The following is a 12,027-nucleotide window of genomic DNA, read 5'->3' as shown; positions in this document are numbered from 1 at the left end:
ATTGTCAGTATACACTGTGACACCTGTGCTAATTATATAGCTTTATGGATGTACTGCTATTCTTTCTTGCACAGGTACATTATTGCTAATACAAAAAAACCTTAACACTTTGGCCTTCCTGTGCCACAGTATTTGTGTGGATATAAAACAGCTCTGAGTGCTTGTACCATAGTAATACAATTGAGGCATTTTCGAAGTACAGACAAGGCCTCCTATGTGAGGGGGAAGGAACACCCTCAAAAAGAAACCAGGAAGGTTCTGTGAGGCCTGACAGATATGAGCTGTTCATACAGTAGCTAATGCTTACTGTCTGCCTAACAAAAATTTCTTCATATGCAAAAATCAGTAAATACCAAAGTTTCTTTTTCAATTAACATCAGACCTAGGACTCTATTTGAGTGATTGGGACAATAAGTATCTAAATATGCAGAAGAGGACCTTTATATACCTGCAACTTCTTATGAATTCTTAGCACAGTAAAGGTAGTTGTGCTGTATTAAAACTGATGTCACAAATGATCTTTCGTGGCAAATGCTTTGCATTTGTAACGCTGTAAAAATAAATCAGAAGTTTGATGTGTGGTATACAGCCTTTGTTAAAGAAAGAAGAAAGCAGTCAAGGAGTATTCAGGAACAGAACCATACAAACTTGCTGTCATTTTGCTTCAGAAAACATTTTTTACCTCAGAAACAGACTACTGAGGGGAAAGAGCATCCCCTGTCCTAAACTGGAGCTTTTTGCTGCCTGGCTAAGTTCTCCCTAGCACTCTGCCTTACTCAAGGTACAATATAAATAACCATATTTTAGCAAAGATCTTAGCATAAAGGATACAAAAGTGGTTTCTTAAGCAGAGAGGAAAAAATGGTTTATAAAAATAAGAGGAGGATATTTTCAGACAGCAAAAGAACATCCTATGGTGTCTAGCTAGACAATGCTTGGGAAGAGCAACCTCTGGAGAACTTCAAAGGGCTTGTTTGAAGGTTGCTTCTCATTTCACTGTACACTAAGAAAATTATACAAGAACTGTTCAAGTGTTGAGCACAAAGGATAATGTTTTCATCTTCTGATTGCATGCCCAAGAGCTCTGTTCACAATGCTTAACTTGCTGCCCCAAATCCACTGGCATACGAGTAATGAGGGATTCACACCACCTACTGTTCAGGGCTGCCAGACAGACCCCATGTAGAGTTGTATCCTGCAGTACAGGGCTGGCATGTTGTACCGGTTTGGCCAAATTTAGAAATATATACTCTGAGAGAAGGCACAACCACCCCTCCCCCACCAGGTTCGGGAAAAAAAAAAAAAATTTTCCTCGAAGGAAAGTGAAGAAGATAAAACTATTTATTTAACAAACACACGGGAAAGGAAAATGAGGTTAAATGGTAAAATCTTTCGCTGTGGAGGAAAAACCTGGGATAGCGTTAGAGTCCTCCCTTTGGTCTCCTCGGAGCTGGGGCTTGGCCCAGGGCCAGGCCCTCTGTGCCCGATGAAAAGTCCTCCCGATGTGCTCTGAGGCTGAAAGCAGTCCAGTAGAAAAGGGAGAAAATCCAGAATTCCAGAGAAGGAAAAGCAAAGTCCAACTCTCAGTCTCTCTCCGGAGAACCAGAAACTGAAACAACTGGCCAAAAGCTGACTGGAAAGCAGCAAGCCGGGTGCTTCCTCGCTCCCCTGCTGCGGCTGTGTCTCGGTTTGAAAGACAGGTGTCTGCTAAGGAAGGCAGGAGCCTCCCTTGGAGTGGCAGATATAACCCCTTTCCCTCTGAGTTATTATAATTTTGAAAATCAAGGGTCTTTAGGCAAAGATGTGGGAAATAGGAATAACAGTTCTTTACTATATATATATATATATATATATATATATAAAAATATATAACTAGTCAAACAAAACAACAACAACTATGACAGTAACAGCAAACACAAACCCAGTCCCAGCCTTCTCGGCTGTCGGGCCCTTTCCCCTCAGGTGCAGTTCCGCTCGCAGCCGGCAGGGATCGCTGGCGGCTCCCAGTGAGCAGGGCAGGTGCGATGGTTCCCCCGCGGCTGCAGGGGGCGCTCCGGAGCGAGCTCGGGGAGCACGCGGCTCTGGTGCCCTGGGATCCCGGGGAAGGATGGAACAAAGGAGCTTCACAAACCGGTGGGCAGCTGGTCCCGGGTTCCCGGAAACAGCAGGCTGGACTGGTAGGCTGGAGCGGCAGGCACAAACACAAATCCCGGGTGGCAGATGAGATGTATCCAAAAGGGGAACCCCCCCGGGGCTCCAGGCAGGCAGGGTGAGCACGGCTACAGCGTAACGAAGGCTCAAAGCAGCAGCGGAGTAGGGCGGCCGCAGCCCACGCTCCAGCAGGGCAGGGAAAGCAGCTTTGGGATCCCCGGTGTTGTTTCCAGCAGAAAGGAAAGACGCCGAAAAAACGGGAACCAGCAGCTCCTTTCTCTGCACCTTCTCCCTCCAGACGCTGAGAGCGAACTGAACTGCCCGCCAGGTGAGAACAAAAGCCTGGCTGGGCCCTTTTGTCTTTCTTAAGTATGGCTATCTCCTCTCAAGTATGGCCATTTATCTCCTAGCAACATGCTATGGGAAAAAATTCCTTTAACAGAAAAAAAACTAGGACTAAACTAAAAACCCCAACAGGCTGGGAAGAAAAAAAAAAGCCTCCTATCTTTATGTGACCTTGAACAAGCTGCAAACTGCTTTGAGAAAGTTTTGCTCAGTTTTTTTCTTCTCCCTCTCAGGCTCAGTTTAGAGGCACAGAAAAGGCACAAAAATTAATTTCTGGGCATAGGCAGCGATATGGGATACACATCATAACGTCACCCCAAGACATTCCACCCCTTATCCCATATTGTTGGCTCAATGCCCAAACTAAGATATTCTAATTCTAATTCTACTTCTACACACACATTAATACATATATATATATATACACAGCTATATACGAACAGTGACAGTAACAATCAGCAAGCAGGGGTATACAAGCATTTCACACTACAGGTGGTTTTCACACAACAATCAGATCTCCCTGTGGTACACAACGTGTTGTTCCATCTTTCTGCATTACCCACCATGTGCAACCAGGTCCCTGAGTAAAGACAACCCCACGGGTGGGTTTGTCTGTACTCGAGGCAGAATTTATCCACACAGTCCAAAAACCACGGTTTTCCCTAACCTCTACCTGGCTAGAGGCAGGGCCCCTCTATGCCTGGTTATCCTTCTTTCCCTGGGCCTGTATCTTAGAGGTTCCTTCATGGGAATTGGACATGTCATCCTCTTTTCCATCATTTCCAGCAGTTTGGCTACAGGCAACTGGGGCTACTTCCTTTTTGGTAGATCCTCCTTTCTGAGACTTGCGCTCCTTCAATTCACGCACTCGTGCTGCCAAAGCAGAAGTGGGTTGTCTACCCCAGTTCTTCATGTTTTCCCCACTGTCACACAGGAAATCCCACAGCTCACTTCGTGGGATGTGCCTTCTCTCTGGGGAACGTCCACGGAGAAGGCCCTCTTTAATCTCCTGGAGACTCTTCTCCATTTTCTGCACCTGTGTTTCCACAGCTGCTATTCTTGCATGTGTTGGGCCATGCACAGAGTCTGCATATGCTCGGAGCTTCACTGCCATATCCTTCACAGTCTCATTCGCGCTGTAGTCCGGTTTCATTATTGCTAAAGCAGAAGCATATTCTGGTGGCCCAAGTTGTATGAGTTTTCGCCACATGTATGGAATAACTCTGGCCCGGTCTGGACTCCTCAATCCTGGGTCATTTGCAAAGACAACCTCTACCACCCCTAGTTCTGTCAGGCGTTGGATCCCTTGCTCTATGGTCTTCCACGGGGTTTGCTGCATGTAGAGATCATCTCCACACATATATCTTTCAATCACGCCTGTCAGAACCCGTCTCCAGACACTGGTAGAGTCAGCCCCCCTTTTCATTGCTTGGTCGATCACTGGATTATGTGACAGGGATCCCAAATGCCTTGCTTCAGCACCGTCCAGCATCACATCATCACCTGCCGCATCCCAAATACGGACCATCCAACTTATTATGGATTCGTCGGACCGTCGGGTGTAATCCTTTCTTAGGCTGTGAAGGTCCTTTATGGACATGGACTCTGTAATGGTTTCTGTGCCTGAGTCAGTTGGTGGTTTTGATGTTCCTTCCCCTGCATCTTTTGAGGTTCCTTCCCCTGCATTATCCTCATCTTTCACTGGGCGATCAGTTTTGGTTATGTGCTTTTTCCTTGTAACAGGAGCCACTGTCAGTGGCTTAGACTCTCCATCTGGTTTGGGCTTGCTGTCTGGTTTATCTGCAGCCTGAGTGACTGGGGTATCTGCAGGTTTTGCTGATTGATCTTCCTGCCTCTCTACCCTTACCGGCTGCAGTGTGCGATAGGCATATGCCAAAGCCCAACATATTGCAAGGAGCTTGTTCTCATTGGAATTGTCATTGTATTTCTCTTTCAGATATTTTGCCACCTCAGCTGGTTTCTGAACTTGTTCAGGGGAAAAATTGCAAACCATGGGGTCAGAGAATTTCTTCAGGATTTGGCCTATATCCTCCCATTCCCCACACCACTCAGGATGCTCCACCTCTGGGTCAGGTGTCTCGGCAGTCGCCCGGGAAATCTGAGCTCTTATTCTAGACAAGCTGCAAGACATACAGAGCACATAGAGGAAGCTTACCAGATTAAATACCAGGAGGGTGGTCTCTTTAACATCCAGGGGAAACTGAACACTCTCAAAAGAAAACCTATCAAATTTAAAGGGAAGGGAAACCCCGACTCCTCCTCCTCTAACAATCTGGGTGCAGTTACTAATAAATTCCCAAAACAGGCTACTGAAGCTAGGACTGGGGTTAGGAGGGAGAAACCATTTATCATACACACTTTGAACAGCTGCCTGTACCTCTGTCAACTTCTTATAAATCATTATCACCGAGCACAGCAAAATAGAAATCCGAACTCATGTCCCTGCTCTGCAAAAATTCCTTATCAAGGATAAGATCGGACCAAGTTGTGGATAGGCAAATAAGCCTAGGGACCAGAAAGGCACTAGTACCTTAAACAAGCCTACGGACCAGAAACACATGAATATATCAAGCCAGAGAAATGTTATGAACTCAACCAACATGATGACTATTTTACTCCAGCACAGAATAAGTAAATTCAAACCAAAATGTAATTAGCACAGGTTTTCACTTTCCTTCGAGCCACACAGTTGGGCGCCACTAAATTTGTACCGGTTTGGCCAAATTTAGAAATATATACTCTGAGAGAAGGCACAACCACCCCTCCCCCACCAGGTTCGGGAAAAAAAAAAAAAATTTTCCTCGAAGGAAAGTGAAGAAGATAAAACTATTTATTTAACAAACACACGGGAAAGGAAAATGAGGTTAAATGGTAAAATCTTTCGCTGTGGAGGAAAAACCTGGGATAGCGTTAGAGTCCTCCCTTTGGTCTCCTCGGAGCTGGGGCTTGGCCCAGGGCCAGGCCCTCTGTGCCCGATGAAAAGTCCTCCCGATGTGCTCTGAGGTTGAAAGCAGTCCAGTAGAAAAGGGAGAAAATCCGGAATTCCAGAGAAGGAAAAGCAAAGTCCAACTCTCAGTCTCTCTCCGGAGAACCAGAAACTGAAACAACTGGCCAAAAGCTGACTGGAAAGCAGCAAGCCGGGTGCTTCCTCGCTCCCCTGCTGCGGCTGGGAAGAAAAAAAAAAGCCTCCTATCTTTATGTGACCTTGAACAAGCTGCAAACTGCTTTGAGAAAGTTTTGCTCAGTTTTTTCTTCTCCCTCTCAGGCTCAGTTTAGAGGCACAGAAAAGGCACAAAAATTAATTTCTGGGCATAGGCAGCGATATGGGATACACATCATAACGTCACCCCAAGACACATGTACAGTAGGCAGTTGAAATACAGAGCCAAGTCTGCATGTGAAGAGTGCTGAAGAATGTTGCTAGGAGGCCTAATATTCTTCATTGCCAGTCTGTGGAACTGTCTAAATCTGGGATTTCATTCCCAGACAAAGGAATCTCCTTTTAGATAAGAACATTTTCCTGATTGAAAGAGAAAATGATGAATTTGGTTTTAAAAGCAATCTATTAAGCAACTACTCTCTGGCTTCAGTTTGGGCCAAGTGCTTTCATCTGGAACATGTCGAAATCAGAGATCATCTTTCATATCCATTTCCATTTCTGTGATATCAGTTTAAACCAGTGTCTTAGGATTCTGTTGCCTTTGTTGTTGGGTTGCAGAGAAGCTACCAAAAACCTAGCAAAGAGCCTGTGTCTGCATGTAATGTTCTAGTCCAACCAACTTTAACCTAAATTTGAAATTAGGACTCTTTAAAGAGTAACTACTTCAGTGATTATAATTTTCACCATAATAATGGCTTATGAATTTTTTTGTATTTTATGATGTTCTCACTCATATACCCTGAGCAACTCCAAAAATGGTTTTCCTGTGCTCTATAAGGAGAGTAAAAATCCTCAGAAGTGAGGGAAGAGGATAATTGTTGCTTTTGTTCAAATAATTTTCTCTAAATCAGTCTATACATTTGCAAGGCAATATGAATCATTCTGTTTAAAAATAAACAGAACTGGTGAAATTGCTGGATTATCCTCTGTTTTCCTCAAATAAAGAAGAGTTTACTCCCTCACAAGTCTCTTCACACTATTTCTTAAGCAGTAGTGCTTTGATACTGCTCTGAGGGTGACAGATGGGCTTAGGGGAAATGTGTTAACCACGGAAGGAGTTTCATTCTCCACCCTGTCCCGTTCAGTGTTTATGTGTTCATTCAAGGAGAAATAATGGGACTTCGTGGAACTTTTGCCAACAATAAACAGACAAGGTACAGTTTTACTGTTACCAAGCTGTGGTAGATAACAACATGGCACATAACATATTTAGTATGTGGCCAACACAGACACTTAAGATAGGTGGAGTTTAATTCAACAGAGATTGTATTTATAGGCCAGAGGAAACAGTTAATGGCTGTGATTAGGTGAGGAGGACTATGTGCTTGGGGAGTCTTTTTGTGTGACAGGAGGGTTTTTGCAATGGTGTTTTCCTCATCCAAGCAGGTGTTTCCATGAACTATGAAAGCATCCATAGAGAGGGAAGCAGGTAGTGCTAGATAAGTAGTAGTGGTAGTGCTAGATAAGATGGGATAAATTAGATAGGATCAGAGCCCAGAGCATCACAGCAGAGAGTGATACTCCATGCCCTTGCTCAGTAAGGGGTGAACACAGCTGCTTTCTGGACCAAGGGGAAGCTTGGACTGAGCAATGAAGACCTCTGTGCCTTTACAGGATTCTCTTGCACAGCCCTTTGGTACTGTAGGTGGTAGAAGAACAGCAAGGAGAGCAAGATGGATGGGGCTCAGCATCCCTGCTTGCCTCATTTCCATCATCTGTATAACCATAAGCAAACTTGTCTGTTGGGGTCCCTTCCCCCCTGCCATGTGGTGCTGGGAGAGGGGTCCTGAGGGGAGGCACGGGGTTTCCCTGCCCCTGGTCAGCCTCGTTCCCCATTGGTTGTTTTGTGTTCCCCTGCGCGGGCAAGGACCCTCAGGCCCCGTGATTGCCTCAGTTCCTCGGCAGAGCTCTGGCCATGAGGCTGGAGAAATAAACATCTCTGAAACATCTATCAAAAATCAGTCCATATATATATTCTTTCCACGGGCCTCGTTGTCTAATACACGTGTTGCAGTACCCCCACTGTAACAAATGGTGGGTAATGCGGGCAGAACGATCCCCGATCCATAAGGACAGCGACTGATTTGTGAGTAAACTCCGGATTTCTCTTCTTGTTTTTGTTTTGCTGTTCCATATCTAAACTATGGAGGAACCGTGGGAAGACTCTTGGCTCTCCGAGCCGCGTATGGACATTTATCTTAAACTTGAAAAGATTCTTGAACAACGATTTGTAAATTTTAGCTTAATTCAAGCTCAAAAGGAACTGAAACACTTCCTGGCATGGTTGCTTAAGAACTTTTTCTACATTTCTTGGGATTTGATTCTTACCAAAGACTTTTGGAAGACCGTTTGGACACAGTTAATTTCTGAGTCAAAATACGTGCCAATGGAAGAATATTTTCATGAATATTATTTAATTACTGAGACTGTTGAGCAATGTCAGCTGTGTCTTGGTGAACGGAAGTCTGCCTCAGGGACTGTGCGGCCTCACCCACATGCCCCGAGCGCTCTCTGAGCAGCAGTGAGGCAGTTCCCACGCACGGGTGGAGCGATGCGAGCTGCAGTGTCGGCAGCGGAGCAAGGTGCGGCAGGAGCCCACCCAGCCTCGCGCAGCACATGGTGGAGCGAGCCCTGTGAGAGGAGCAGTGGGCGGGCGGCAGCTGGCGGTGGAGCGGAGCCGTGCCCAGCCGAAACGCGTGCTGGAGCAGGGCGCGGAGGGGTCGTCGCTCGGGGGCCCGGCTGAGACGTGGGCACGGCCCCAGGCAGCGGCAGCGCAGCTGAGAGCAGAGGCGGTGGTGCGCGGGGAGCTGAGCGGCGCAGCCTGGCCCAGCCCGCGCGGCCTCGAATGCGACCCCGGGAAGAGTGCACAGGCACGAGCAGCCCCACTGGCCCCGGCAGCACTGACAACCCTGGCAATTCCAACATGGGAGCGAGTGAAAGCGAAAGAGAAAGCAAAAACGCAACGAGACAGAAAACAGCAGCCACTCGGAAAAAGGAAAAAATCACCATAGCTAAGGTTTTAGGAATAGTAAAATGGTATAATGTAAACAAAATTATGGTTTTATAACAAGATGTGACAACCAAGAAGACATATTCGTTCATCAAACTGCTATTAAAAAGAATAACCCTGAAAAATGCATCCCAAGTTTAGGAGATGGAGAAGCAGTAGAGTTCAAAATTGTGCAAGGTAGGAAAGGTTTATAAGCAGCAGAGGTCACTGGGCCTGATGGTGTTCCTGTAAAAGGCAGTATATATGCTAAAAATCGTAGTCATGTTAGACAATATCCACATTATAAACAGTCCCTACAGTCTCCCTTTCCTAATCCCACCTTTCCCTTTTACCCTATATCCTATTACCCCCAGTGTATTCCCAATCCGTTTTTTCACCCATGGTTTCCCTCACATACCTTTACCAATTGTTTCCCCAAAAATCCCTTTCCAATGCCGAGTGGGGGATGAAGAGGAAGAGGGAAGCAATTAACTATTGTTGTTTAGAGTTCCAACAGGTACAAATGGAAGAAACCCTCTCCTGCCTCAGTTTCCCCATAAAGCATGCTTGGAGAGTCCTGTCTCCCTTCTGTCAGCCTTAAGATGTTCCAGAGAATCTGTTTGGACATTTAAAGACTCAGGGGGGTGGCTTGTTTTGTTTTGAAACTGTTCTTGTTATGTTTATCCAGTTGTTTTCAATGTTAAGTTTTAAACCACCTTTTGTTAAAAATAAACGGGTGAAATGTCGGGGTCCCTTCCCCCCTGCCATGTGGTCCTGGGAGAGGGGCCCTGGGGGGGAGGCACGGGGTTTCCCTGTCCCTGGTCAGCCTCGTTCCCCATTGGTTGGTTTGTGTTCCCCTGTGCGGGGAGGGACCCTCGGGTCCTGGGATTGTAAGAGTTCTTCGGCAGAGCCCCGGCCATGCGGCTGGAGAAATAAACATCTCTGAAACATCTATCAAGAATCGGTCCATATATATTTCTTTTCCATGGGCCTCGTTGTCTGATACACGTGTTGCAGTATCGTCACTGTAACACTGTCTATACGTTGTATGTGTTAATGGCACAGTCTGCTGGGGCACAGAGAAGCGGGGTGTCATACCTGCTGGGTTTCATACAGGTAGTAACCAACTTCAGCAGTTTGCCACAGCCCAACCTGTGAATGTTCACAGAGTGAACAGAAAAATTGATCAGGAAACCACCGATTTCAGAATGGCTTTGTGTGGTGTGGTGGCCACCTGGTGCCCACCACACCACTCCACCATCATGCTCGTTCACTCTCCTCCTCTCCCTCCTGAGCAGTACACGGGGAGAAAATAGGATGAAAAGCTCATGGGTTGAGACCTGCATGTGGAAGCACAGTCCTCCTGCTGACTGATCCAAATGGCACTGTAACAGCTTAGACACTGTTGGGACTCGCATTGCCTCCATAAGCCAGGGTTAGTGTGTGGGTTACTATAATAACTATATGGGTTTACTATTTCCCATTGTATAAAAACAAGCATTAACAGAATATGGGGAAGTCAGGTGCAGTGTGATTGTCCAGCCTACATGTGAGGTGCTTAAAACATGATGTGGCTTTTTGGTTCTCACTTTGCAGTGGGTCCTACACACCACTTTTTGATCTTGGCAGGCATGTTGTATCATCAATTCTCTACTTGTCTGGAGTTTCCATCTTGACATTCAGCACAGGAACGTTGCCGTTGGCCCATTTCATATTCCTTTAAACACCAAAGAACTAGTTTCGCAGTCAGTTGTTTCTGGCTTGAAGACTGTGATGGGCTGTTATGTCTAGCAGCTGGTACTCTCCCTGTAACTGTGACAGAAGAAGAAGGAGTAACGGGACTTATTCCAGGGTATCACAATGCAGAAACATCATCCTGATAATTTTTCCACTTTTGCAGTTGTTCAGTTGCTTGTCTCTAAAGAGACATCTGGAAGTCTCAGCATAATCTTGGCATTGTGACTTCAGACCCAAACCCAGAAGCAGACATATCATGTCTCCTTTGGTCTCTCACTACCCAGCACCTCTCCTGCAGCCTTCAATTGTACTGGTATTCCAAATGCTGACACTGAAAATTATTTAAACAATACCAAGTTTGTCTCCTTGCCCCAAAATAGTTGAGGGCAGTCTGTGTCTTCTTGTACTGGGCTTTCGGACATTTCCCCTGGTCTTATTTTTCCTGAGCACATGGTGTCATATGGGACTAGCTGTTTGGAAGAAGAAGCATTCCAAATTGAAGTTTATATGAACTCTATGTCTTCATCAGCCAAATGTGCATTTTTGATGCCTGTGGATAAATTTTCAGCCTGCTTGTTTGATGACTTCTCTTGGGGCTTGCAGAAAAATGGCTTGGAAATGGAACATTTGCAAAGAAGCGGATGCTGGCAAAAGAAAGCATTACAATGAGATGTAAAATATGTGCACTGTAATTTATACAGGCAACTAGCTTCTGGAAAACTTGACCTCTGGCCAGCAGAGGACAGAAACATATCCAAAGAGGCCACTGAAGCAGTGACTGGTACCCAGTGGGATAGAGATGGAGGGACTAATTGTATTTTCACAGCTGTTACAATGCTGAAAGTATGTTGGTGACAAATGACTTTGTGGTGGACTTCACAGTAGTTAATTCCGGAGAAAAGCTAGTCTGCCCTGTGGTTTAACTGCTTATGTGCTATTAGCATTATAATCAGGAGTGCAAGGGTGTTTTTTCCCTTCAGGGGTCATTGCCAGTATGCAGTTTCCCATTGTTGCTCCACAGTTGGAGGCATAGTTCTCATTAAGGTGTTGACAGATGACATTCCTGTAACTCGATGCATAGTAGGACAGACAGAGAGGTCCTGTGTTTGTTTCCTTCCTAAAACATGTGTGAGGGGATCCTTGCTGTGCTCTGTAGTACATGTTTTTTTGTCTTCTATCCTGAAAGGTGCAGCAGCCCAGGATTTCTCTCTTCATCTGCCTCTGTTGATGTTTTATTTCTCTTTCTGTAAACCCCTAGCAGTAGATGAAAACTTCCTCTGTGACGTTATAGAAACAAACCCACCCCACTGTTATTTGGAGGAGCACTGAGTACCCATCAGCTGATTGCAAAGAACATTTGTATTCTTGAAGTATTATAATGCTCACTTTTGTTTCCTGTATCTCTGGCAAAAGATGTTTTCTTTCGCCTTAACTTCCTTCTTATGAGCAAAATTGTGATTTATTCAGTGTCAGTCTATATTCTCTAGCCTTGTTTCTTATTCAAAGGTTCCACAACCCTTTCTGCCTGTGAATCAGATATTGCATGTAAACATGGATGGCATGTAAAACAGGTATTAATGAGGTGGTAAGATCAGCCGTTCTGGTGCTACAAATCTGGTCCTGG

This window comes from Aphelocoma coerulescens, chromosome 2 (genome assembly GCF_041296385.1).
Source record: "Aphelocoma coerulescens isolate FSJ_1873_10779 chromosome 2, UR_Acoe_1.0, whole genome shotgun sequence".
In the NCBI taxonomy this organism is placed as follows: Eukaryota; Metazoa; Chordata; class Aves; order Passeriformes; family Corvidae; genus Aphelocoma; species Aphelocoma coerulescens.
The sequence above is the reverse complement of the archived record's forward strand: the minus strand, read 5'-3'. Positions refer to the sequence as shown.